Here is a 24,962-nt window from a genome sequence, read left to right as displayed (position 1 = left end):
GATACGTAATAGTTTAAGCGAAATCTTCTGATTTTGTAGTAAAACGTGCTAAGAGTTACTATTTTGTTACAGAATTTCTGCTGGGAACAGTAACTTCTACTGTCACCCCACTGAAGAGATTGGAAGGGGGAATAGCTGTGAAATGCTTCAACAGCTCCAAGCAGATACACAAGTATGGTTCTGCTATTTTATTGTCTAGTAACTCAGCGACACGCTAAATAGAAAATACAACTATAAGGGTGTTCACTACTCATTCATATGACCACACGAAGTTACACGCATACACATCCGCTTTCGGTTTGTTTATTTAAGACTCTCTGTGAGACTCAAAGGCAACTAATTAGGAGAAATAGTGTATTGAATTCCAACATAAGCAGGAGGTTAGTGTCTGGTTTCCCATTTACATACACAAGTATGTAGTGTTTCTGTGTTTCAAGTAAAAGTTATGAGAGAGACCTAAAGAAGAGTATATAACAGAAGTCACTATCAGCATTTGTAAAAATGTACATTATTTGTTAAAAATATTAAAGCTTTACAATCAGCATTCTGAAAAATCTGTGCTTGTGTTTACATTTACTTTAATACACGACATAAATTTAGGCATGTATATGAGATCAATATGGCAACATTCTAAAAATGCTTTGAAATTTCTAGCTTTAAATGCATCAGTCAAAGAAGAAAATAAAAATAATAGACATGGACTCCAGAGAAGAAAGAAACATAATTTTAACGGGAGATAATTCTGAGCCTTACAGCATTACAGTTATCTTGGATTTACTGTTTTATTACGTTCTTCTCTTTAAAAAACCTTTTCCATGAATGCTGCATCCAGATTTTTAATTTTTTGCATGTATTCTGATGAAAGGTGAGATCTTCCTAGAAACAGAGTTGGGCAGATGAAAAGGACTGATATTTTTGGATCAAGCTAAAAGTTCTTAGCTAACATTCCTAACAAGTCCCATATCAGACTAATGTTTCAATATTATATTCTTCCTGCAAAACAGTATACTGTGATTACACACGCATTAGATCTGAGAAGGTCAGATGTGACTGCTGGATTTCTGCAGGAAGACTGAAGAACTTCAGGGAGAACCAGCTACTCTTTCCAAAAGCTCAGGTAAGCAAGCAGGGTGAAATCTGAAGGGGACAATCAGTCCTCCCTTTCAGGATTCTATGACTAATTTGTTAGCTATCATCCATTAGGAACGAAAAGATGACTAGCATGAGCCAACATACCACACCTACACAGCCCTTGTATCTATTTCTCACATTATTTTGAAGTCTCCCTGTTTAAGAGAACTAACTTACAATGACAGAGAAATTATGGTATTTATGAGTATGCTGAAGAAAGCATGAGGAATCCAACAATGTTCAACATCTTCCAAATGAAGTAATGTAGCCCACAGTTGTAGCCTGTAAGCTTTGTTAGCTAAACTTTAGCCAAAAGTTTTAATGAGTTTAATTGTCGGTAAGAAAGGGAAAACCTCTCTTCAGAAAGTCCGCCTTTTGTGGCAAGGGCTCCATACAGGCTGTATACATGACTGTCTATTGCAAAAATCAAACATTTAGGGCTGCTATGATAGGAGACGCAAAGCAACAGAGGAGCTGCAGCTCCAAGACTGGGTGTCAGAGCAAGCTAAGAGGCCTAGCTAATGGAAGCAGTCAGACCCCCCCCACCCCCCCCAGTTTCAGAAATAACTAGCAGTGAACAAAGGAGCAACTAAAAAGGCTGCCAGAAACAACCTGGCAGGGACAATGCAACATTCAAATCAAACACTCCATAGCACCAAAGCCTGCACAAGGGTGACCACTAAAGCTGTTACTCTTCACACAGCCCTGGCAACTGGGACCAGTGAACTACCCTGTCCATGAGGCAGGGCACCAACAAAGCAAACAAAGCACAACTCAAGGAACAGGAATAGTGGTAGGCTACTTTGGCATAGCTTCATAGTTGTTTTGGGTTATGGCTACTGCCAACATGTTTTGGGCATGGTTATTGATACTGTTAACTATATTACCAATAGTTCAGACTTCTCAAACAAATCTTTCACTTTCACTCCTTTTAATTATTTTCTGCAATGGGGAAAGCGTTGCTTACAGACCAGCTAGAAAATGTAATTTAGTGTCTTGGTAAGAAATTAAGTTAGTGACATTTAAGTGTTTCTGTAAAGATCCTTCAAACACCTAACAGCATCCCTCCTCACAGACCAAGCTTCTAGAAAGAATACACTCTCCCTACAAGAACACGTGCGGTAAGTCGTGTTCTCTGGCTGCCTCCATACTTGACATTCCTCCTAACTTCCTGGAAAAAAAAAAAATCTCCAAAACAAACAAGCATAAGCTTACAGAAAACATACATAGCCCCTGAAACACCTCCTCAGTGGATTGGGTGATAGTACTCCAATCAACTGGTTTGTTGTTTAACAAAGAGAGCGCTACTTGTACAAATACTTTAAATAAGTACACTTTCAAAAGCACTTTGTTAAACAGGGCCATATTATAAATAAATCACTGTAATACATTTACATCTAAGGCGGACTGTACAAAATTTTCTTGCACCAAAACACCCACAGCAGAGCAAGCATATTGTGATGGAGATCAGAGTCCCCTGCACCACTCTAACCACAGTACGGCAACTCTTTTTAAGCCGCCTTTGTGGTGCTCACTGTCACAGCCCCAAGGCAGCGCAAAGCAGTTCCTCCTCTTCTATCCCGTTCCCAGCACGGGCAGGGGCTGTGAGTGGCCTTGGGAGCAGCGCTTGGGGCTGATGTCATGCTGGAGGCTGCAGGGAGAAACAGTACCAGGGAGTGTCAAACCCTGGCACTGTGTAGGGGATCAGCACAGGGGGCAGGTTGGAAATCTGGCCTGGGACCAGCGAGACTTTAGATCACGATTTCACTCAAGAAGGCAGCTGGAGCAATAAACACAACGTTCGCTTCTGTTCCACGGGATGTCTCAAATGTAAACATTCACTCTATAGCTGAATTCCCAGTTTACATTACACCAAGCACAAAGAAGGAGAAATGCAAATAGCTGACCTCTAGTAAGGCTAATAAATCTCTAAGTGTTGATTCCCAAATACTTTCAGATAATTCCCTTCCCCACTTCCACAAAATACCTTTGGAGTGACATCACTACGGTTTTAAACAGTAAACTACATTTATGACCCTGAGAAGTTAAACAGAAGGAAGAAACAATGAATGAGATCATCCGAGGAGAGGGGGGATGTTTCTTTTCACAAATTACTGCCACTTTCTTTTTTCCTTTTTTTTTTTAATTTTTACTTTAAAAAAAATTTGCATCCTAAAGCTTTTCTCAGTCTCTCCATTATGTAACAGTTCTTTAGGAAACAGCCAGCTACCCTGACAACTGGGATGTTTTGCCAGAGTGGCTTTGTCTAAATCCTAAAGCAGTACTTGGCTATGCGCTGAGCCCAGTGCCTGCCTGTGATCTGAATGCCAATTAAGAGTGCTGCCCTTCTTGTCTGACAAGTCAGAGACTTAAAGGTCCATCTGAGGTCAGCAAGCTGTCTGGGCTACTTTTGTGAGCTTATGAGACTAAGAAACACAGCCAACAACATGGTCCTTTCCTTTAAGTGTCACACTGGGCAAAGAGCATTTCATGTACAATTGTCATTGCATTTTATTTAAAGCAGAAAGAAAAATATTCATGTTTTACTCCAGTTTGCTTTCAAGTTTTACTTTCACTCCCTGCATCACCAGTGAAATTCAACCTCCTAGTGGACAGGTAGTAAACTACTTGTACTTTGAAGTCAACCAAATAAACATCCTGGGGTGCATCAGGAGCAGTGTGACCACCAGGTCCAGAGAGGTGATCCTGCCCTCCTACTCAGCCCTGGTGAGGCCACCTCTGGAATGCTGTGTCCAGTTCCAGGCTCCAGAGTTCAAGAAAGACAAAGAACTGGAGAGGGTTCAATGGAGGCCACAAAGACAATGTGGGGTCTAGAGTATCTCTTTTGAGGAGCGACTGAGGGAGCTGGGCCTGTTCAGTCTGGAGAAGAAAAGCCTGAGAAAGGATCTCATTAATGCACATAAATATCTCAAGGGTGGGTGTCAAGAGGTTGGTGTCAGACTCTTTTCAGTGGTGCCCAGAGACAGGATCAGGAGCAATGTCTAGAAACCAAAACACAAGAAATTCCAACTCTATACGAGGAAGAACTTGTTTCCATTGAGGGTGGCAGAGCACTACAACAGTCTGCCCAGGGAGGTGGTGAAATCTCCCTGTCTGGAAACATTCAAAACCCACCTGGGCATGTTCCTGTGAAACCTGCTCTATGTGACCCTGCCTTGGGTAGGGGGCGGTGAACTGGATGATCTCCAGAGGTCCCTTCCAACCCTAACAATTCTGTGATTCTTTGACACTCAAAACCCAATTAACAAGACTAACAAAAATTCATAGTGAAATACAAAATAATTCCAGCTTGGCATATGCATACTAATTCTACTGTAGAGGCTCTATACTATTTGACTCTCCAGCTTTCCTATGAGTCCCCATTCAAACAGCCCTATATCCTATACCCAAAGCTTATATATTTTGTTGCAAATTATGAGAAACAGCGTAGCAGGTCAAAATGCTGTTTGTCTGGATTTGTTATAAACACCTTGAAATACTCTTCTTTTGACACTTTGAAGAGATCTTTTAAGACAGAAATGGATATCTAATTTATCACTATCAGGAGTTATAAGGAAGGAGTAACTTCCTTTCCATTCTTTCACACAGTTTCTTCTTTTGGAGGCAGAGACAATTATCTGGTAGCTACACAAAATGTTATTCTCCTCCTTACAATTGCTTTTCATGTAAACAGTGAAATCTTACTTTGTTGTATGAGCTCTACTGTGAATGCCAGATTTTTTGTAAATATTTAGCTAAAACTATGAGCTGAGACAATTTTCTAATCTAATAAACTATCATTTACATTCCCTGTTTTTCCACCTTTCCTTTGTAATTGGCATTTTAAGCTTCAGTTCTTCTCATGGGAAATAGCAGTTTAAACACTGAATTTTTACACATGAGCATCTTTAATTAACCCCCAAAGGAAACAATACCTTGCTTTCCAGGATGATGAAGACAACTAAATTTTGCACAAGGTATTACTTTATTCTTTCCATGAAGGCTTAGTGAGAACCCACATTACTGGATATTAACATACATTCCAGAAATAAGATGATGAAAAATTGGAGTGTGGCTATGGATTTTTACTAGGCATTTTGTTTTTAGACATTAAGAGTTCAAAAATTAATGAAAAAAAATGCAAAATTGGTCATTAACTTGTCAGATAATACCACAAATTAAAGAGATATTTAAAGGAACAGTTTCACTGAAACTAAGGCTAGATCTCCCACTGAGAAAAGCTGCTAATATGTGTTTGAACTTGCAAACTCTTCCTTGTACAGCTACATTAAGAACTTACTGTGATATATTTTTGGCATATGATCTTGAGGAGGAGGTTGCATTTTTCCTTTATTTTACCTACAGTAATTCGTTCATTCTGAATGTTACTGTGAGCAAGAGGGAGAACTGGTATGGAGTAACACTTATGTAATTGACAAAACAAAATTCTGTGTGATATTTATAAATATATAGATGTATATTTAAAGTTGCATTAAAAATCCTGGAATGAGAACTATGTTATAGAGCTGTCTTTATACCGAAAGAATTTAACCAAGCATTCTTGTAATTTTTTTCAGTCCATCTCCTTCATTATAATATCTTAATTTTTCTCATATCTCAAAATGCACATCCTTCCTGACCAGAAAACAAATTGCACAGATAACACAAAACTTAGACAAAATATTCTCAAATCTTTCTCCCAACTTTCAACTCAGGATTCCAGTACTTCTGCCACAGATGTCTACAAAACACTATATGCATGCCTCATATCAGTGAGCTCCTCTCTGAAGCTTCTAGCTCTTTTATGACACATCTTCAACTTCTGTTCACTCTTCCACATTCACAGGCTGTTGAGGTCTTGTGGAAGTCTTCCCTCTTAATTAAGTGCTGAGCAAAATGCTTCTTAAGTCAGTGTTGTAAAAAAACCCTCAGATCTCACAGAACAGCAATTGAAATTGCATCAACATTAACATAAACAGTGCCTCAGGGCCAAAACATCAAATTTCCATTACATAAAATAGAGGCATTCTCTGCCCCAAATAAGTATTATGACCTTCCAAAGTGATCAAGGCAGCCTTGTATGACCATGGAAAAATAACCCTTTATCTGATGAATTTCACAACCTCGGAAAAAGCAGGAGCAAGTTTATGAGGGAAGAAAATAAATAAATAAACCCTGCACCAGTCTGTTACTCCAAGTATTCAAAGTCTTCAGCCATGCTTACAGTACTGCTGGGAGGCACATGTCTGATACCCCTTCCACAGCAACATACACCTTTGTGTTCTCAGTCCGTGGACAAATCACCAACTGACAGCACTGGAAGACAAACTCCTTGAAGAAGAAATTCAAAGCTTCCTCCACAATTTCAAGTAATCAATTCCCCAGTGCTCTTGTCCTGGGGTGAATTCCCCATGGTTTTCAGAAAAGTGAATTTTCAAAGCGTTGCAGCTTTTGTGTTAGACCAGAACTGCACTACTAATTAATCTTATCAGCCTCCTGATTATTGGTGAGCATCAGTAACAGCCATATATTGAGTGAAAACTGTTAAGAAAAATAACATTGTGAAACTAACTGCTTACTTTGATTTCTCTCTTTTATCTTCTCTTTCAGTATCCAGGCAGCATCATAGAAGTCACAGGAGGAACAATCCTACACACTGACATCACTTACAACCCTCTGAATACATGGCCACAACATCCACATCCGCTAATAGATAAAATCATTGTGCTCAGCACTACGCAGCAGCAGTAGAACACATAATTTCAAAAGGATGTTGACCAGCAGAGTATCAGCTGATGTCTGAAATACAAAGAGGCCATGCAGGTTTGACAAAGTCTCACTGTTAAAGCACATTTTACTTTGGGGAAAAAAACCCCAAACAAACAGGTTTTTATATATTTGGGATACCTACTGTGATATTTATATATTGAGCACAGCAGAGCAACAGTTTGCTACGTGGAATATAAATTAAATAACTAAGCCATCTTATTTAGGCAATTTCATCTGGATTCACCCTTTTAGGACCTAAGAAACAAAACGTATTTTCTCCAACTCCTTTTTTCTCCCTCAGTTCTTCTCCAGTCTTTGTCATCCTGTAATTTTATTTCTAGTCCTGATCTTGTATTTCAATCTCCTTTTACTCACTTCGTGTAAATACAAAGCTACTGTTCTTTCAACATGTAAAGAATTGCTTCTAAAACAAACTCATTCAAACCTTCAAATGTAATGAGACTTCGCAGAACAATTTTCTGCAACATCAAAAACCACTATGCAATATCTTCTTCCAATGTGAAGAAGTCTACTTCATGGAATCTATAAGAAGCAACTGTAAAGAAAGAGATTATCCTTGACACAACAGACAAAAGTCTCCTCAAATTTGGGTTCACAACTGAATCCCATTCCCTATCTTTTGCTAAAAACTTTGCATATGACAAGGGAGAAAAAAAAGAAAAGTTCTGAGAAAAAAAGATTGACCAAAGATGTGTTTCAGCATGCTGAACAACTTCATGATCTTGAGATCAGATGAGAACTTCTTACATGCCTTGACAAGAAATTCCATAAATGTCTGATACTGATCATGATTGCTCCTTTCTGGTAACTTCTGACCTTTCCACAGCAGCCCATATGTGTACATTCGCTGCATGCTCTTCAGACAACTCTGACTTTAAAAGGATTTTAATTACTATAGATATACAAGCTTGATCATGTTTTTGAGGATTTTCACCCAAGTGGCTGTGCCGGAAAATCCTGCCTATAAACCTCTTTATGTTTACATGTTAACACAAGAAATCGCATCAAGTGCTTTATCGAGTCTTTTCCTGCTAAAAGACAAATGAGTTAAGCAGTGTAAAAGGTAACAGCTCTCCTTCAAAGCAAATACTCTTTGCTTTCTCGACTATCCTTTCTAACCTTTGGTACTTGACAAAGGATGGTCTACCTTTGCATTTGTTTAGATGTGTTGGTAACTCAAGAAGTGTTACCTAGGCAAATTTCCTGAGCCATTCTGATTTCCTCTGTGTTCTTCCAATATTAATATGGCTTAAAAAAAATTCTAATTTGTGTTCCAAATGAGATCCAGAAATCTGAAAACCAAAAAACTTGACATCTGAATTGAACAAATTAGTATAAACTACTCTCAAGAACAAAATTAGTGGGCAGACAAATAAGCTTGGAAAAACTGTCAAAACAGCCTCTGTAAAAAGAAATAACATCCCAGAAATCTGAGGTTTCTTTTTTAGGAGTTAGTAAGCATTTAGATCAGAAAAAATTTCAATTGATATGGACTGCCTACGTTTCCAAACAACACTGAACAATGTCCTTAACCTAAAAATCCTCAGTCTCCACCGGAAGAAATGGATGACCTTCACAAAAAAATTAAATAAATTTTAAACAGTCAGAAAGTAGGTATAAAAAGGCAGAGTAAGTGGTCAGTTTCCACAATGAAAATCAAGGTCATCACTGGAAACCTTCAATGACCTACCCTTGGGTGCAATAGATCAGAGATGATCCGGAAATGAAAGTAAGGGATGACGAACCAAAGCTGCTGACGACACAAAATTGTCCTGGCTAGTAAAGAGGAAAGCCAGCTGTGAAGAACTGCAGAAGGACTTAATATCTTTCCCTTTTTATCTTCACTCTTCTCTAGCATCAAATGTTAGCTGTTTGAGCAACCACTGGTGCTATTCTTGGTTTGTTGTTAACTAGCAGGAGAACAGGTCACCTATGTAGATCAAACCAAGTCAATAGTCAGCTCCTGGGTGAGTGTTCCAGGACTGGCATTGTCATGGCATCTACTTTGGAGGTAAGTATTGTTAAATGGGTTCTGTTTGCTTCTAATGGCTCCTAAGGAATGATACTTCTAGGCAGCAGTTTTCTATTCAGTACCAAAACGTTTTAGGGATTCTTTCTGAAAGCCTGGTCTCTGTCTACATGTTGAACTATAAACCCTTGGAAACAGAGGCCAAGTCTCTCAAAAAATAGAGCATTTTAACTTTTGGACGTAAGTGCTGTAACCATGAGGACTGTTTATTTCAAGTCTGGATGGAGAGAAGAAAAGTCATTTTTCTGTGTGAATCTTAGCCCTCTCACACTGTTTCAGCAAGAGCTGGCCACTCTTAAGCCACATTCACTCCAAAATGCAATTTACAAATTACATCAGCTGCTCAACTCCTATATTCGTTGTGTCAAGTGGAGAATTACAAAGAGACCAAGAAATACTCTGGTACATAGGATAAAGTGCAATCTAGAGATGGTATGGATTTCAGTATCTGACCAATACAAGAATACACCTGCAAAATATACATATTGGGTGGGGGTAGAAAACTAACAGTACTTTCAGTATTCAAAAAGAACCTCTGCAGTTTCATTTTATTGACGAGTAATTCTCTACCCATAGAGTTCCAGCATAACTCTTATCTTCTTTATAAACAACTAGAAGCACAGCTGTAATTATTAATATAATCTCCCTTCTAGATTTTTAGGTCTTGTTCCATTTTCACTATTCTCAACTTCATCTTCATAAAAGGGGCAGCATTATTTGAGAAACTCCCTGATAATCAGGGACTAGGCCCACAAAAGCAGGACATTGATAATCTTGGCTTTGAATGAGTACACGCTCAAGAGAGTAACAGAAAAGGAAGAAAACTGAGCATTTAGACAGATATTAGAAAATTCAGTATATGAATGTCAAATTCTGTCATATTAGAAAATTCAGTATATGAATGTCAAATTTTGTCATGTAACACATCTAAACAAGTCTTTGCAGAGGAAAAGTGAGAATAGAGGGAAAAAGATTTTTAGCAAATTAAAAAAAAATTAAAAAGTCCACATGCAAGAAGAATATTTGGAACGTCAGGCAACAAAACCCACTTCTGAAAAGAAATAAAGTTCCAGTGTGAAGAAGAAAATAAAGTGCTTAAATAGCCATGCTAAATGATACTTCCCTACTAAGCACATTCAGCAAGTGTACACAAGCACTTCAAGCCATCTCCTTTCCAAACCCATTAGCCTGATTTTATTTTTTAACTTCACACTCTTACTGACTTCTTACATTAAGAGAACCAATCGTGAAAAGGAAGTAACAACTCTACCACCACATACCTAGAGAGCTTTACCAGACATCAAAGACCTAGAGTATAAACTCTTTTCTTACCAGCTGTGCAAAGAAAAAACCCAAGTGTCATCTATTGTCAACATCATTCTCTGGTCATCTGGACTCCAGACTTCCAGAGTGCTAAACAAGATGCTGGACATACTCCTCCCCTGTGTGCCAGTTACCTACACTGTCACACCAGACACATGTTATTTTGGCAGACCAACAAGTCTGGACTTCTAGAGCATCCAAGAAGTTAGCACTACACATTTTGTTTGCACAATTAATATTAGAAATAGTTTTCAAAAATTACACCTGTCAAACAATTCTAAGTCTTTGATTTATCAAAATTCAGGCAATTTCATTCCTAATAAATAAATAATTACATGTACGTATGTATGTACTTTATGGATACTCTAAAACACATTTAAAATTTACATTTGAAAAGCTGTTTGAGCTCTGTATTGATTTACCTACTACGTTTTTGTCAAATAAACTGAATATTCATATTCAGCTTTTATGCACTTAAATTATAAGTCTGTATTTTGAAACCTTTCCTTACCACATAAATCAATTCCTTTAAATTACCTTGTGCTTTTCAGAGAAGAATACGTCAAGGTTGTTCTTTACCTTCCTCCTTCACAGTGTAACAGTTATCAAACTCTGGAACAAAATCTGAGATTCTTAAAGGGCAGCATCCCCACATTCAAAGCACGAAAGAGCACACAGGAGCATGGCTGACACCAACTGCTTGAACAGTAACCTCAGCAGTCTGAGCCAATCCCCACATTACCTACAGGTAGCTTTCCACTGGTTTATCTGAAGTTGAATACAATTTGAAACAAGTTAAGTCAGTTATTTCTCAAGGAATTAGGGGAAGGTACAGGGTCATGCTATTGTATAAAAGCCTTATAACAAATCTTTTGTCAAAAATCTCTGATAACTAGGCTTTGAAATTTGACTTGGAACTTGCTGTTTGGCAGAGGATTCACTGGGTGTCAGAGATGTCTGTAGGTGGAGACATTCAGATGTTATTATTATTAATTTTATATATAGATACATATAAATATATACTCCACATCTGCTAACATAAGACTTGTTGAGCCTGGAAACTCAGGCATGTTACACAGGCCACTTTCCCTCCCCTGACGTAGAGACTGGTTGTTATTTCCTGCAACTGCTCCTTCTGACAATCAGTTTTCTGCAACAGAATGAGAGCAGAGGGGCTCTTCCTTGCACTCCAAGTATTACCTTTAATGATGTCTGGGTAGTAGAGAGACGAAGGAAGCAGTCCAAATGGAATAATTCACACCAGGACAAACGCACTGCAGAATTCTGAACGAGGCAATGGGGCAGCAGGTGATAAAAAGAACAAGTTGGCCAGAGTGGGTACTTGGATGGCTAAAACATTTAGAAGTTGAGAGAAATTCAAAATTGCCACAGAAATGAGCTGGAGCAACAGCAGGGACTCACAATGTTCTGAGAAGACCCAGAGAAAGAACAGGGCCAGATCTGGACTGGGTACATGCAAATGAATAGTAGCAGGACAACCGAAAGAAGAGAATATGAATATGAATATGAAGTCCTCGAAGGAAAGGGCAGATAAGGGCTTGTTACAGCCACTAGTTGCGTGTTTCAAGTGCAAATGTCCATTCTAACCCAAACTGAGAGATAATGTAACTCCACATGATACAATCACTTTTCAGCTGGCTTTTAAATAGGACGTCACATCCAAAGCAAACTCCTTTAAAAAGCTGACCAGTTAGTTACCAAGTAAAGTATTTAAAAAGTTTAAAAGATGCCAGAACTAAAGCTGACTACACAAGCTTAATTTCAGATACATACACATTAGCATGGGAACTCTGCTCTTGTCACTAAGGAAGAAGCTACTCAGTATTTCCTTTATTCTTTATTTAAGAGTTAGCCTCAACTTTGCTTCATAATGTCTAATATCTATTAAAATTCTCCAGCAGATACGTTGGATTTAAGGACCTTGACACACAGTTACTTTTACAAAGTTTACTGTGTATGCATACTAAATATAGTCTTAATTCTATGTGTATACATTTGACAATGGATTTTCCATGTTACACAATTATTTACCTATATTTTAATTCATCTTTTTATTTCAAAGAGTAATTGTTGGCATACTGTATTTTTTTCTTGCATTTCTGTGTCTAGAGATTTCCCCAGAGGAAACAAAAACACAAACAACACCCCATTAAAAACAAAAACAACAACAACACAACAAAAAAACAATAACAACAAAAGGAAAACCCCCAAACTCAAACTGAGAACTGTAAAGTGAGAGGAATTGTCCCAGCTCATATATAATAAAAAGTACATGAGTGCATCGTTCACAGTGTTGGACTGTTGAGGTAAACCTAAAAAGAAAATGAGCAATTTCCCTTACATATTTGCTGCAATTGCATATTTTTTTCAACAGATAGTAAAGCGTTGGAATAAAAAATTCCTATTTTTTTGACAAAAAAAAGCAACTTGCAAATAGTTCATATTTCACCCCCAGCCCCAAGAAAAACCCCAAACCACAGAAAAATTATACACATGGGTCTGCTCCTCAATAAGAATTGTCATATGCCAAATGCGAATTATTTCAATACTCAAAGCTGAAAGGCTGTTTTAAAGAGAAAACAAATTACTAATAACACTGTCTTGTTTTCTGCTTTTCAGAATTCCTTTTTAAAAAATAACATTATGGAGCTCATATCATCAGGCAAATTAAGCTTCTGCTGTGATCTAACACCTCTAACAAAGTGATCAGCAACAGAACAGGAATTTATTCTACATTATATCAGTCTCCCATATGAAACGATGAAGATTTTTCTTTCATGTCTCTTCATAAACTAGTGCTCATTCCGCATGTTATAGAACCTAACTGGTGTGATGTACATTCTCCATAAAAGACACTTTATCTTCCTAAACAAATGCAGAAGGCAAATTTGTCTATCGTAAGAAACAGATTTGTATACCTCCTTTTTTAATTATTAGTTTCATAACTTAAGACTAAATAATGCTGAACTGAACATTCAAAGTTTTATGTAGAAAAGTGTTTTGTCAATATTATTTTTTACAGTGTTTCAACTCAGAAGAAAAGCTCACCAATAGTGGGGGGGTGGTCTCATTTTAAATTTAATTCATCAAGATTTTCCTTCCTCCTATGGTTTATACAGCTATCAGAAACCACTAAGAGAAACTCAACCTTTCACTGTAGCATATAATTGTGTTCTTTACACAGTATGCTTTTATTGCCATCCATTACAAAACCTGGTTTTATCATTCAATCAATATACCATAGTATTTTGCAGTAAAATGGTATCTGGCGAAGAAAGAAATGTATCAGAATGATCTCTTTTATCTGGCTGATGCATAATCAATGATCCTTCCTCTACAGATGGCTATGAAAGCATCCAAAAATGCTTAGATGTGAGAGTTCATCATGTGCCACAAGATGCTTTTTTTTTTAATTAGATTTTTAACATATACCCTCTGCCCTGATCCATTCTGGGCTTCAGTGATTTTTAACAATAAATAATGAAAGACGTGAACAGCTAAAGCCCTGATCTCATCACATCGGGCCCCACAATTTAAGCATTAGAAGTATAATATTGATGATTTCAGGTGCGAGCACGCCATAATTAAGCACACCTACTTGCAGGCAAACAGGCTAAAATAAAAACATACAAATGTCACCATAGAAAACAGCTAAAATAAAAATATACAATTGTCTCATGTATACAGCACATCAGGCTTATCAGAATTGAACATTAAGTGTGAATTTAATGAACATTAAGTCTGCCTACCCACTCAGATCACTACCTGTACTTTCAACAGGTAGTCGATCACTTTCTGCTACCGAAAGAGGAACTTATTCACAAAGTTAATTTTAGTTAGTCAAAAACTCCACACACCAAGAAACATATTAAAGCTTCCTTTTTACAAAAATTGCCTAGAAGAGAAGAGAAATGCAATCACTGTAGGAAAGACTGTCCAAACGACATTGTGCACACTGCTGGATGTCTTGGCTGCATGAGCAGGGCACTCCCATGGCACTGAGGAAGTCTTATCTTCCTCAGGCTGTTTTCCTCTCCACTAATACCACAGATACCAAGACACAAGCCCCCATTTTCTCCTTCCAAGCAGTATGAGATTTTTCTCTCTCTTTAAGTATCAGCACAGTTTTTTCATTCTCCTGTAAGAAACAGGTGGCCACATTCAAGTAATAATCACTACCATGCTCCTAGTAATTGTTAAAATCCCTTCAACACCTTCTTCCCTCTGTAGCCACAGTAAAGGCTGGATGACAAAGCTTCAAAACAGAAGCCGCAGCTACTATGAAGTCAGATGCTGTGATAATCCAGCATCCTCTCCAGCAAGGCAAAATTCATGAGCAATAGAATTCCTTTAGAACCAAATTAACTGTCATTTTCATTAAAAAAGAAAAAATAAGCCAATCCACAGCCTGCATTTCAGTTGATACTGAAATACAGAAAAAAACATGACTTGCAAAAAAATTCCTATTCAACTCAGAATACAATTCCCACTTAGTCTCCATCAACATGCATCCTTTATCTTCTCCCACCACAAACAGCAGCTTTCTCATGCACTCATTACTTTTCTCCATCCCCACCCAGAAACCACCCCACCCTTCTCCTTCCATTTTGTTCCTCATTTTCACCTGAAACATTTTTATTTCCTTCCACATTCACATCACCATCACTACATATATACTGAATTTCTCATTCTGCTTGTTGACACAGAAATAATAAAGCTTGAAATTGGCTCTAGATTATTATAATAGATAAATGAAACTTAAAACTAGGTAAAGCTTCTGATTACATTAATTACAAAATGCAGCATTTGTTTACTCTATTACAATCTTTATTTACAGCCTCCTAAGGAACAGCAGAACTGCCTCTCAAGAAACATAATACAGTTTATTAGGAGTATGTAGACTGAATGAGAAAGTGTTCTAAAAATACCTCTGTCCTCCTTTTTAGGACATAATGTATTACAATAGCTGATTAAAGTAAATTTCAATATATTACATATAGGGGGAGCAACATTCATTTTCTACCAATCTCTCAAAAATATTTTACACTCCTACTTTGAGGACAGGCATCTAAACATTCTGTGGCAAGTTTTACATTTATAAAGCACAGGTCAAAAATGTACATAATCGCAATTAATGCTACCAAAATCAAAAGGCTGTCACAGATGAACTGTCCGCCTCAGTAAATTTCACCAAGGTGTAGCACCGTGGTGGCAATATTTTTTAAAGTACTTACAAACATATAAAGAATCCTATTTCATGCACGACAGAAAATGAGTTTAAATTGTAGTAACAAAGAACCACTAATAGAAGAAGTGAAAAAATGGAAAGTCTATATTTAACTTGGTGCTCAGTCATTAGAAAGGTGCCCCATAACGACCATATGTTACTCAAATATGTTATCACACCTACAATTTCATCATATGTCTCCCAAGAAATTAATTAGCTCTAACTTTTTCAACTTTGACAAAAATGTCTGCAGTAAGTCAGATTACTAGCTGTTGCAAATGCTTCAAAATTCAAAGCTTGCCTCAGCTTTTATTTAACCTTTTAATTACAATCATTGAATAACATTTGGAAGGCAGATGTTCCCTTTTTTTGCATATGTGGTTATTAATAAAAAAGACCATTTATTTTAAATTAATATTACTTTTTCAAGTACAAAAATGCTACGAAGACAATCTTTATACAGCAAAGAATGGATACATCAGCAACACTAAAATAACAGTTACCTTAATTAGGAGGAATAACCCGAAGAAAATGAATTCCAACAAAAAAATCACATGGTGTGATCCATTTCCAATAAAGAACTGGAGCAGAGCAGGAATCTCTGGTGATGTGAATATACTGAACCAACACAGAAGAGCTCACCTTTCAGCTGTCATCTCAGGTCAGAAAAAAACAGTGAGAATTATGTTTAAGCTTGACATAGCCATGATGAGAATTGAGTAATTCCATATTTTCCTTATATTCCATAAAATATAAGGGGGAAGATGCAAGGATACAGCATCAAAAAGCAATGTTATATAACCTAAGTTAACAGTACCCACTAAACTGCCAGGTTTGGTGTGTAAACTACAAGGTCAAGCCTACTTCACAACAAACCATAACAGTCTTGGTAGATGTCATTCACGAATCTGATTTATTTTGTTGTGATAGTTAGAGAAAATCTGCAAAATTTATTCCAAAAACTTCTTAAGCCTAAAAAATTACCCAGTAAATCATTACCTGTGGAAGAAATAAAATTTTTTTTTTAATACAGGCAGACCAACATTCTAAATGTTTTTATCACAAAACACTCTGAAGTTTCAGTTTTGGTATCAACAACAAAAAAAAAAAAATAATTTTACAATCTATACTTCCTCAATTCTTAAAAAGTATTAGGCACACCAGTATAGAGCTTCTTGAAGGAAATTTGAATTTCATTGTAAAATTATCAGACGTTTGAAGAGAAAGAGGTTACATCACTGCTGAAGGCTTGTATTTAGAGTTCCTTGAGGACCAACAGTACAAAGCTATTAATTTTGCACAGAATTAACAACTAAAGGTTCAATGAACAATCAACACTTTCAATAAAAAGGGTGAAGCAATAATGTTTCAACCAACTTTTTATTAACGTAGCATGATACAGCATGTCACCATAAATAGTAAAACAAATAATTAAATAATTTATTCTTGTCTCCTCCAAACTCAGAGGAAGGTTCCTATCCTATCACTTCATCCACTGTCAAAACTACCCTTTATTATGAAAATGTAAATTTAACCATGCACATACATGCATGAACACATGTAAGGAAACACCAAAATAGAATACATTTTCCAACAGTTCCGAAGACAGCTAAGTTATTCCTGTGATTGTCCATAGGTTTTACTAACCATTTATAAAGTTTAAGCCAAAACATAAGATGAACCCACCCTTTTTAAATTACAGACAAGAAATTTTTAAAAAGTAATTGAATTTAACAAGTCCTAACTCTGTGTGCAATGATACCATAACTAATTTAAACTAATTCAAAGGAAGGAGGAAAAGGGAAAGGGGAAAGAGAGAAAAAAAGAAAAAATCCTTGTTATTTCTATCAAGAAAAAAACTTGAGAGAGGGAAGGAGGGAAACGATGCTGAACTTTAATTCTATCATCTGCTACTTTTCTCTATACACGTTTATATTTTTTAAGTACAATATGTCACTATGCAGTATTTCTAGTTAAATCTGCTACTGTAAAGTTTGGTACACAAAATATCAGGGGCCAATTATAGTACATGATCATATCCAAACATTATTTCTATAGCATCAAACATACAGGGGCAATATGAGACTAGAAAATTGATTTTAAAGTAAATATTGAAAATACTTTCAACACAAAAAGAAAAATTCATGGGTGAAAATTCATGACTACAGCTGTACTATAAATAAAATTTTAAAAATCATATTTAAAAATTGTAAGAAAAAAAAAACTGTCTAGACAAGCTTGATAAAAGCAGCAAACCATTAATGATTACCCACCCCTTAACTCACTCAATCCCACATTATAATTCCAAGTAGTGTTTCTGTGTCTGATTTGAGGGTAACTGTCCTCAACACCGAACACCAAACTAACTGGACCATCTGCAGGCAGTGCTTTAGCATAAGCAGACTACTAATTTTTAAGTGTTCATCCTACATGTTTCACATAGCCAATGAAGTTTCCCATATAAAAGAAAAACGTCTGGTAAGAAAACCATGCACCTATGTGTGTTTCTACTGGAAATATAAAACTGAGTTCACAATATTTTTTCTAATAACCAGGCTCCAAACACTTGAGTACAGGTATAAAGAGACAGAAAAGCTGCTTCCTTGTCCTCAATTGGGCAGGTGTTGATTCACATCTCCTTAGGAATGTTCTGAAGTGGGAGATGACACTTAGATAGAAATCATACCTACCTTCAAAAGAAATCCTTACAAAGGCATGTATTATTTCCTTAAGAGCGCTTTGAAGATAACACAGAAATAGCTGTGCAACATAGAAATATATATATATCCTCTTAAGAAACTTATTTTTCAAATGAGTGAAATGATGTGTGCTAGTAATACCTATATATATTTTAAAGCAAATTTTAATGTTTACCATCATCATCATCTAGTTCCCTTTTTTTGAGGTCAGTCAAACAAAGAGGTGCAATAAAAAGCCATAGAAAACCAATTGTGATTCAGGCTGCTCAAAGTGCATGAATAAAGAAACCAAAGTCAGTATGCAAACCACATTTTTAATGGCAGCACGAAATTTTATTTGGTATTCTCAAGTAATAATCTTCACACTTCTAAATCAGTGACCTTATGACAACCATTAATAAACATTGTCCAGACTTTTAGTGGCCAAAGAGCTATTCCATAATTTTAATTAACCACTTTGTTAATATATGCAGCCCCTCCGAAGTTTTCACAATTCCCTGATTTTCTTTGGAAAAGAGAACAACAAACAAAATCCAGAAATTTCCTTCACTACAAATACCCACATATTCACCTTTCCTGCCCTCCCACAAAACTCATGTGCCAGGGTGGATGTATCTGAAAGGAAAGTGTCAGTCCATCCTAAGAAACATTTTCAAGAAACGATTTTCACCTCACACTGGAAACTAAGATCGTTGAGATCACAGATCAGCAGAAATTTTCTGTGTTTCTTTCAACCCATATCTACAAAATTCAAGAAAACCCAAAGAAAAAGCCCAAGGATATCATACCATTATCAGCATAGCAAAAGGATGCCTAGAGAGGGAGGAAACAAACCCAGGAATATTCACCCTGCTCATCAAGTACTGAGCACCTTACACACAGATCCATGTAGCTACTCCCCTTTTCCACAGGAAATCCATCATTCTTCCAGCGTCCCTGAACACAGCACAAACTGAAATCCAAACAGAGAGCACTGAGAGGAAAGGATTTTGTTCTGCTTGCAGGCCAGGTGAATTACATGTATTACCAGAATTTTTGCGAAAAGACAATACAGACTTTTCCCAGCACGGGGGCAAAAAAATACAGATTTCACCAAAAACTTTCTGAAAGTGCCCCAGTTAAACTCTCCAGATGTAATTTCTTTTGTAGCAATCAGACTTTATTTGTTAGTTCATATCCTAATCAAAACAACACAGGCAAAAATAATTTGCTTACTGATGACACTTTTTTTTCTTAAAAACTGTCTGCCTTTTTCACGCTCTTCCTCTCCCACTTTCGTGTCATTGAAATAGCGACTGACATCAGAAAGCAGCTGTGCTGCACGCACCCCGCCACCGCGCCACAACTGCACAAGAGCCTCCCAGCCTCCCTCTGAAAAGCTGAAACCTAATTAGGATGCTTAAGATAGCTTTATGGATATTGCAAACGATAAATAACTAACCCAAACATATAGGCTATCACAAATGCAATGGATAATTTTTTAATCTTTTTCATCTAAAAATATTCTGGTGTTCCTACATATTGCAGAGAAAACAATCAATGCCACTTGAAAAAACGCTTGCTTTTCCATTTTGCACCTGCACTCTTCTGCTGTGAAAGTGTTTCACATCAAGATTTTTATCACCAGCTCTCAAGGTGGGTTGAATTAGCTTAACAGTATTTCTGGAAAACACATCACCAATATACTATGAGACTCCTTCACAGATCTAAGTAAAGAATAAATTGTCCTCTTCAAATTTTTAAGAATATTATATGATTATCTGTATTCTATGAGTTTGCAATTATGTGAAAAGTAGACTTAAAAATACTTTTCCATTTTTAACATTAAAGAAATTATGCAAATAAAAAATGACATGACCTTGTAATTTTGTGAGTAAGCTACGTACACATAATTCTGAATTATTTGAGGGCAGACCCTAACTCTTCATTCATGCACCTGAATAGAGACATTCCAAGGTGTAAACATCACAGACTCCACAAAAAGTTAATACATCCAGCAGGGGAGCAGTATCTTCAGAAAAACAGGGAGCCCTATCCTTAGGGGTGTAAAATTCTGGTATTGATGTTTCAACATCCTGGCAACTAGAGAGAGAAGGGAAAAAAAGAGAGAGAGAGAACACAAAATGCATTACTAACAAAGATTTTACTCATTTGGGTAAAATTAGAGCAGAAGACTTATAAAAACAGTAGCTATGTCTGATCCATCACACTTATTCTAAAGTTCTCTGAGCAGCCACCTGCACAGGTCACGAGGGCTGAATTCAAAGAAAACTCTGCTGAGATGCAGGGATCTACATGGCTCTTCTGTCCATAAGATGCACCAGCCACAGGCAGGAGGCATCCATAAGATGCCCCAAGGAAACCAGGAGCAGTCAGAAGGCAGTATGTGCTCATTTGTGAGGTCCCGGCCTTTGTTCAGTTTTCTGCTATTATTTTTCACCCTCAAATTCCAAAAGTATGTGTATTTAAAATGCAGTGCCACATTATCTGGAAGTCTATAATTTTAAGGAGAAATTACCACGGTAAGAAGTAAGGCTGTAACACGCCAGAGAAATGCACTGGCAGTGATTCAAATTCATCTCAACAGGGCTCGGCACAGACATCAGAGACCTTCGCAGGCAAACCCTCCCGTGGAACATAAGCATTCAATTACATTCTAGAGTAACATTAGAGAGTTTGATTCAACTGCTACAGGCTTTGGCACTTTCATCTATGCAATCTTTCACTGCACGTGTAAAATGTTAAGATATGCTCACAGTTTCACATATAACAATACTACAAATTTCTACAGGAGCTCTCAGGTATTTAAACATATTTTCTGTCTGGTCTTGGAAACCTCAGTTCAATATCTGAAGCTCAATAATGAACTTTTTAAATGTATTCACTACCAAATTTTTTATCATTACAGATATATTAAATATTTAATAATTATTATCAGTTTCCCTTACACTGCCTTAATGCAGTACAAGTCAAAATTTGCACTTCTGATGTGAACTGAAATGATTTTACTCACAGGTCTTTACCCACCCCAGACATTGACAACTGGAATCGTAAGCATTTTACCTCCTATCTGTGTCTATCACCACACTTCGGTCAGGTTTCAAGTCTTCCAAATCTAATGGCAACGAAGCAAAAAATTAAGGTACTACAGCATAACTACGAAAATATTTCTCCTTACAAGGACCATATTCGTAGTGCAGACATTTGTACCAAACCACAAAGAACCTTTTGGATATGATAAAACAAGTGGAGATTTGAAAACGTAAGTTACGTTCCAATTTGTACTTGGTGCAAGTGTACTAATTCACAAACACAATCCTCCTACACCATTAAGCAAGCACTACTTTATAGAAGGCAATAAAAATTGCAGCTCTTCCTGTATATGTTTTCTGAAGAAATTACGTCTATCAAAATGAGTTCTAAAAGCAGAAAAGGCAAGATTTGCTACCACAAAGATAAAGTGAATTAGGTCAGGATTCAAAATTTCTCTAGTATCACCATTTTACACTACTTCAGTGGTGCTTTATATATCAGTGCTTATGTTCTGCAGAAAAAATCTACAATGTTAAACTGCAAAAAGACTATTCATGTAAGGTTTTTTCATCAAGGAAAGTCATTTAGGCAACACATCAAAGAGAAGTGTCATCTAGATTGCTGAAAACCATGTCAACTGGGCCACTGGACACTCATATACAATAAAAACAACTTGATTTTGAAGTAAGTTTATGAAAATTTAAAAATACATTATCAGCAAAGTTTGCAGTTCTACTTTTCCTATTCCTGTGTTTCATACTTCTCAGACAAGTGACTTCAAAATTGAGAAGTAGGTCTCAAAGCTGATTCACACTCCCAAAACACTTGACTCATTTGGAAAAGCATGATTTAGCTGATTATGGAGTCCTTATTGTGTCTGGCACTATAAACAAAGCACCCAGCTACATCCATAGGTAAGAATAAAACAGACAAAATTTTTTTTAGGCTACTTGCCGCAACTGAAAACAAATTTCTAAGCATTTAAGGGCTGCAAGAACAAAAAATGGAAAAGGAAATTACTACTTTACATAGAACAAACGAAATAAAATCTCTGCTGGCTAGCTTTCTCAAATTTAAAAAAAAAGAAATTTAAAAAAATCAAAAAAGGGAGAAATAATGATCAGCTGTTGGAAAAATAGCTTTAATGAGCACTTGTAACACCACATTAAAACACCCAATTTGCTTAATAAGTAGGGAATGTGAGTCTAAAACTACAAAAGGAGTGTGAAATCCCATGCTACAACAAAAACTGGATCAGAAGAAGACAGAGTGCACATAATTTAAGTAGAAATCTACATGGAAACGTACAGTAACTTCCTAGGAAAACCATACCAAGTTTCATATCTCCAATTTAGCATTACATGGCACTTGCCATCTCCAAAATAATCCAAGCCCTCAAAGGTACATGCTTACCAATGTATCCTGTCTGAAGTCCCAGATGATGGAGATCAGGCAAAGCTGGGGGCTGGGACTGGGAGGAGCAAGAAGGGAAACCAGAACAAACATCAATCAGAAAGAGAGTTCAGTGTTGGCTACACATTCCTAGGCACCCACATATTAGGGCACCTGTGATCAGCAAGTTAAACTTGACTTGACTGACCTGGCTTGAGGGCTGGGACTCCAAACATTTCTGTAGATACCTCAAGGCTGAAGCTGTGAACTTAGTGTCAAGAAATATGGCTTTATGGGGAAAACCAGGTTTTTTTAAAAAAAAACCCCTCCCTACGTGTCTGCATTTAGATCTCAACTGCTGTGCAAATTCCTGCTCATGTAGGTGTCTTGTCAGAGCAAAGCCTACCCATTGCAGGAAATCCCCATCTTTTAATAGGGCAGAACCTGGAGGAATCCTCCTCCACCAAGGGATTTGTTCTGGGTTGTAAGAAGATTATCTCCTCTTTGGTAGCCTCAGGTGCTACGGTCGGTCTGTCACTGGCTGCTAAATGGAGCAAGGTGAACTCCTGTGCTACAGCAACCAGCCACATGTGACTGCTCTCCCAGGAATTACCTTGCCCGAGCTCTAAAATCCAAGGCGTCTGGCAGAGATGTCAGTGAGAAGACTGCCTGCAAGTTTCACAAAAAAAGAAGGTTTATCTGCTGAATGGTCGGGACACACGCAGGAAACTTCACACACCACTGCTTAGGAATACGGACATACTGAGTCTATTTTGCTAGAGGCAAGGGAAAGGGAAGGAGGGAAGCACTGCAGAAGTTTATTTCCTATATAATCCCACTTACAACTGGCTGGCAACAAAAGGAACAGCCAAGGAGACCACAGTACCAGAAAAGTTCTGCTGGATCATTAACTCCACTCCCAAGCCTATTACAGCAGAGAGCCCCTTTTTGCAAATAAATGTGGAAAGGGGAGGCCAGAGGAAGAAAAAAGAAAAACAAACAAAAACCAAACCAAACCAACAACAACAAGCAAAAAACAAAACAAAACAAAACAAAACAAAAAACCACCAAACACCAACCCACACACACACACACAAAAACCCCTGGAATATGTATTTGCTCTTTAAAATTAGCACTAGCACAAACCTGAAAGCAAACTTCTCAAACAGAAGCAAATGCACTGAAATAACCATCCCACCTAAGTACAGACTCACTTTTAAAGAGACTTTGTAATCATCACACAATGGATAGTAGGGGTCACAAGTAATCACCATCTAATCTTTTATCAAAGCAAGATTTCTGCAGTGATCACTGGTCAAAGATTTTGTAAATCATTGCTCAGGGTGCCTTCACCACCTGTGACAATTCAGAATATCACTATATTTATTTTCCTCAGGTGAAATCAGTAAGCTTTATATAAGCAAACATTTTTTTATTTTCTCAGCAAGTAAAACATGACAAAAATACATTATTTGGATTTTAAAAGGTCCTCTGTCCCTTCAGAGAAGACTAACAATTACTAAAAGACCCAAAATAAATATTAAAATACTAAAAAACCCACGAACAGTCAAATACTACTTCCAGCTTTCTTTATAATACATACACTAAAGCAAACAAACTAAAAATCCTTAGAGCAAAAAAGTCAGGGGCAAATTTAAATGTAATAGGATGTGTTAATAAAAGATAAGATTATAATAACACTATGACAGTTGATGGAAATCAACAGATTAAAAAAAGTATTTGAGTATTATTCATCCAGCTTCCCAGAACAATCAAAATATCCTCAATCACTCTGATGTCACCACTCATTAAAAGCCTCAGATGTTTTTTTTCCCCCCCCTAACATATTAAATGATGGAAGGACGAATAATTCTCCATTGCTCATTTCTTTGAATTCTGTTTTTAGCTGATCAGTGAGCTGACTGTCACAGGCACACTGAAGAGATCACTTATTTAGGTATAATAAAAAAAGCTATTTTCCAACAAAAAATAAAACCACCACAGAACAGATTAGCACATCTCAAAAAAACACCTCTGGAGTATGGACGCTCTTAGCAGGTAAGATACAGAATAAAAAAGAGCAAGATAAACATTCTAAAGGTGTAAAACAAATTATCATCCAGTTACAAATCAGTCACATATGGAGATGCCAAGACAGCAAGAATTCTTTACAGTAGTCCAGATTTAGAAATTTGATTGTCTTTGAAAAATCTGTGAAGAACAAGCAATGCAATGATGTTACAAAAAAGACAAATAGCATAAGAGCTAAATATCACTATGCCACATACTAACAAAGACTTTGTATGCAAATCAAGGA

General features: G+C 36.9%; 1 protein-coding gene and 1 long non-coding RNA gene across 4 annotated transcripts in view; both read right to left on the bottom strand.

Moving 5' to 3' along the window:
- The window catches only part of AKT3 (AKT serine/threonine kinase 3), a 150,349-nt gene that overhangs the window by 94,780 nt on the left and 30,607 nt on the right, over positions 1-24,962 (bottom strand). The window lies entirely within an intron of this gene.
- Positions 15,193-23,617, bottom strand: LOC125322544. Of its 2 annotated transcripts, none has more exons than XR_007202067.1 (4): positions 23,259-23,617; positions 22,667-22,724; positions 21,284-21,335; positions 15,193-20,302 (listed from the first exon to the last, which is right to left on the bottom strand). It is a non-coding gene; the product is annotated as an uncharacterized LOC125322544 (long non-coding RNA). The 2 variants fall into 2 exon arrangements; XR_007202066.1 differs by lacking the exon at positions 23,259-23,617 and adding an exon at positions 22,854-23,214.

This window comes from Corvus hawaiiensis, chromosome 3, assembly GCF_020740725.1.
Source record: "Corvus hawaiiensis isolate bCorHaw1 chromosome 3, bCorHaw1.pri.cur, whole genome shotgun sequence".
Lineage (NCBI taxonomy): Eukaryota > Metazoa > Chordata > Aves > Passeriformes > Corvidae > Corvus > Corvus hawaiiensis.
This window is presented reverse-complemented; position numbering and strand designations above follow the sequence as displayed.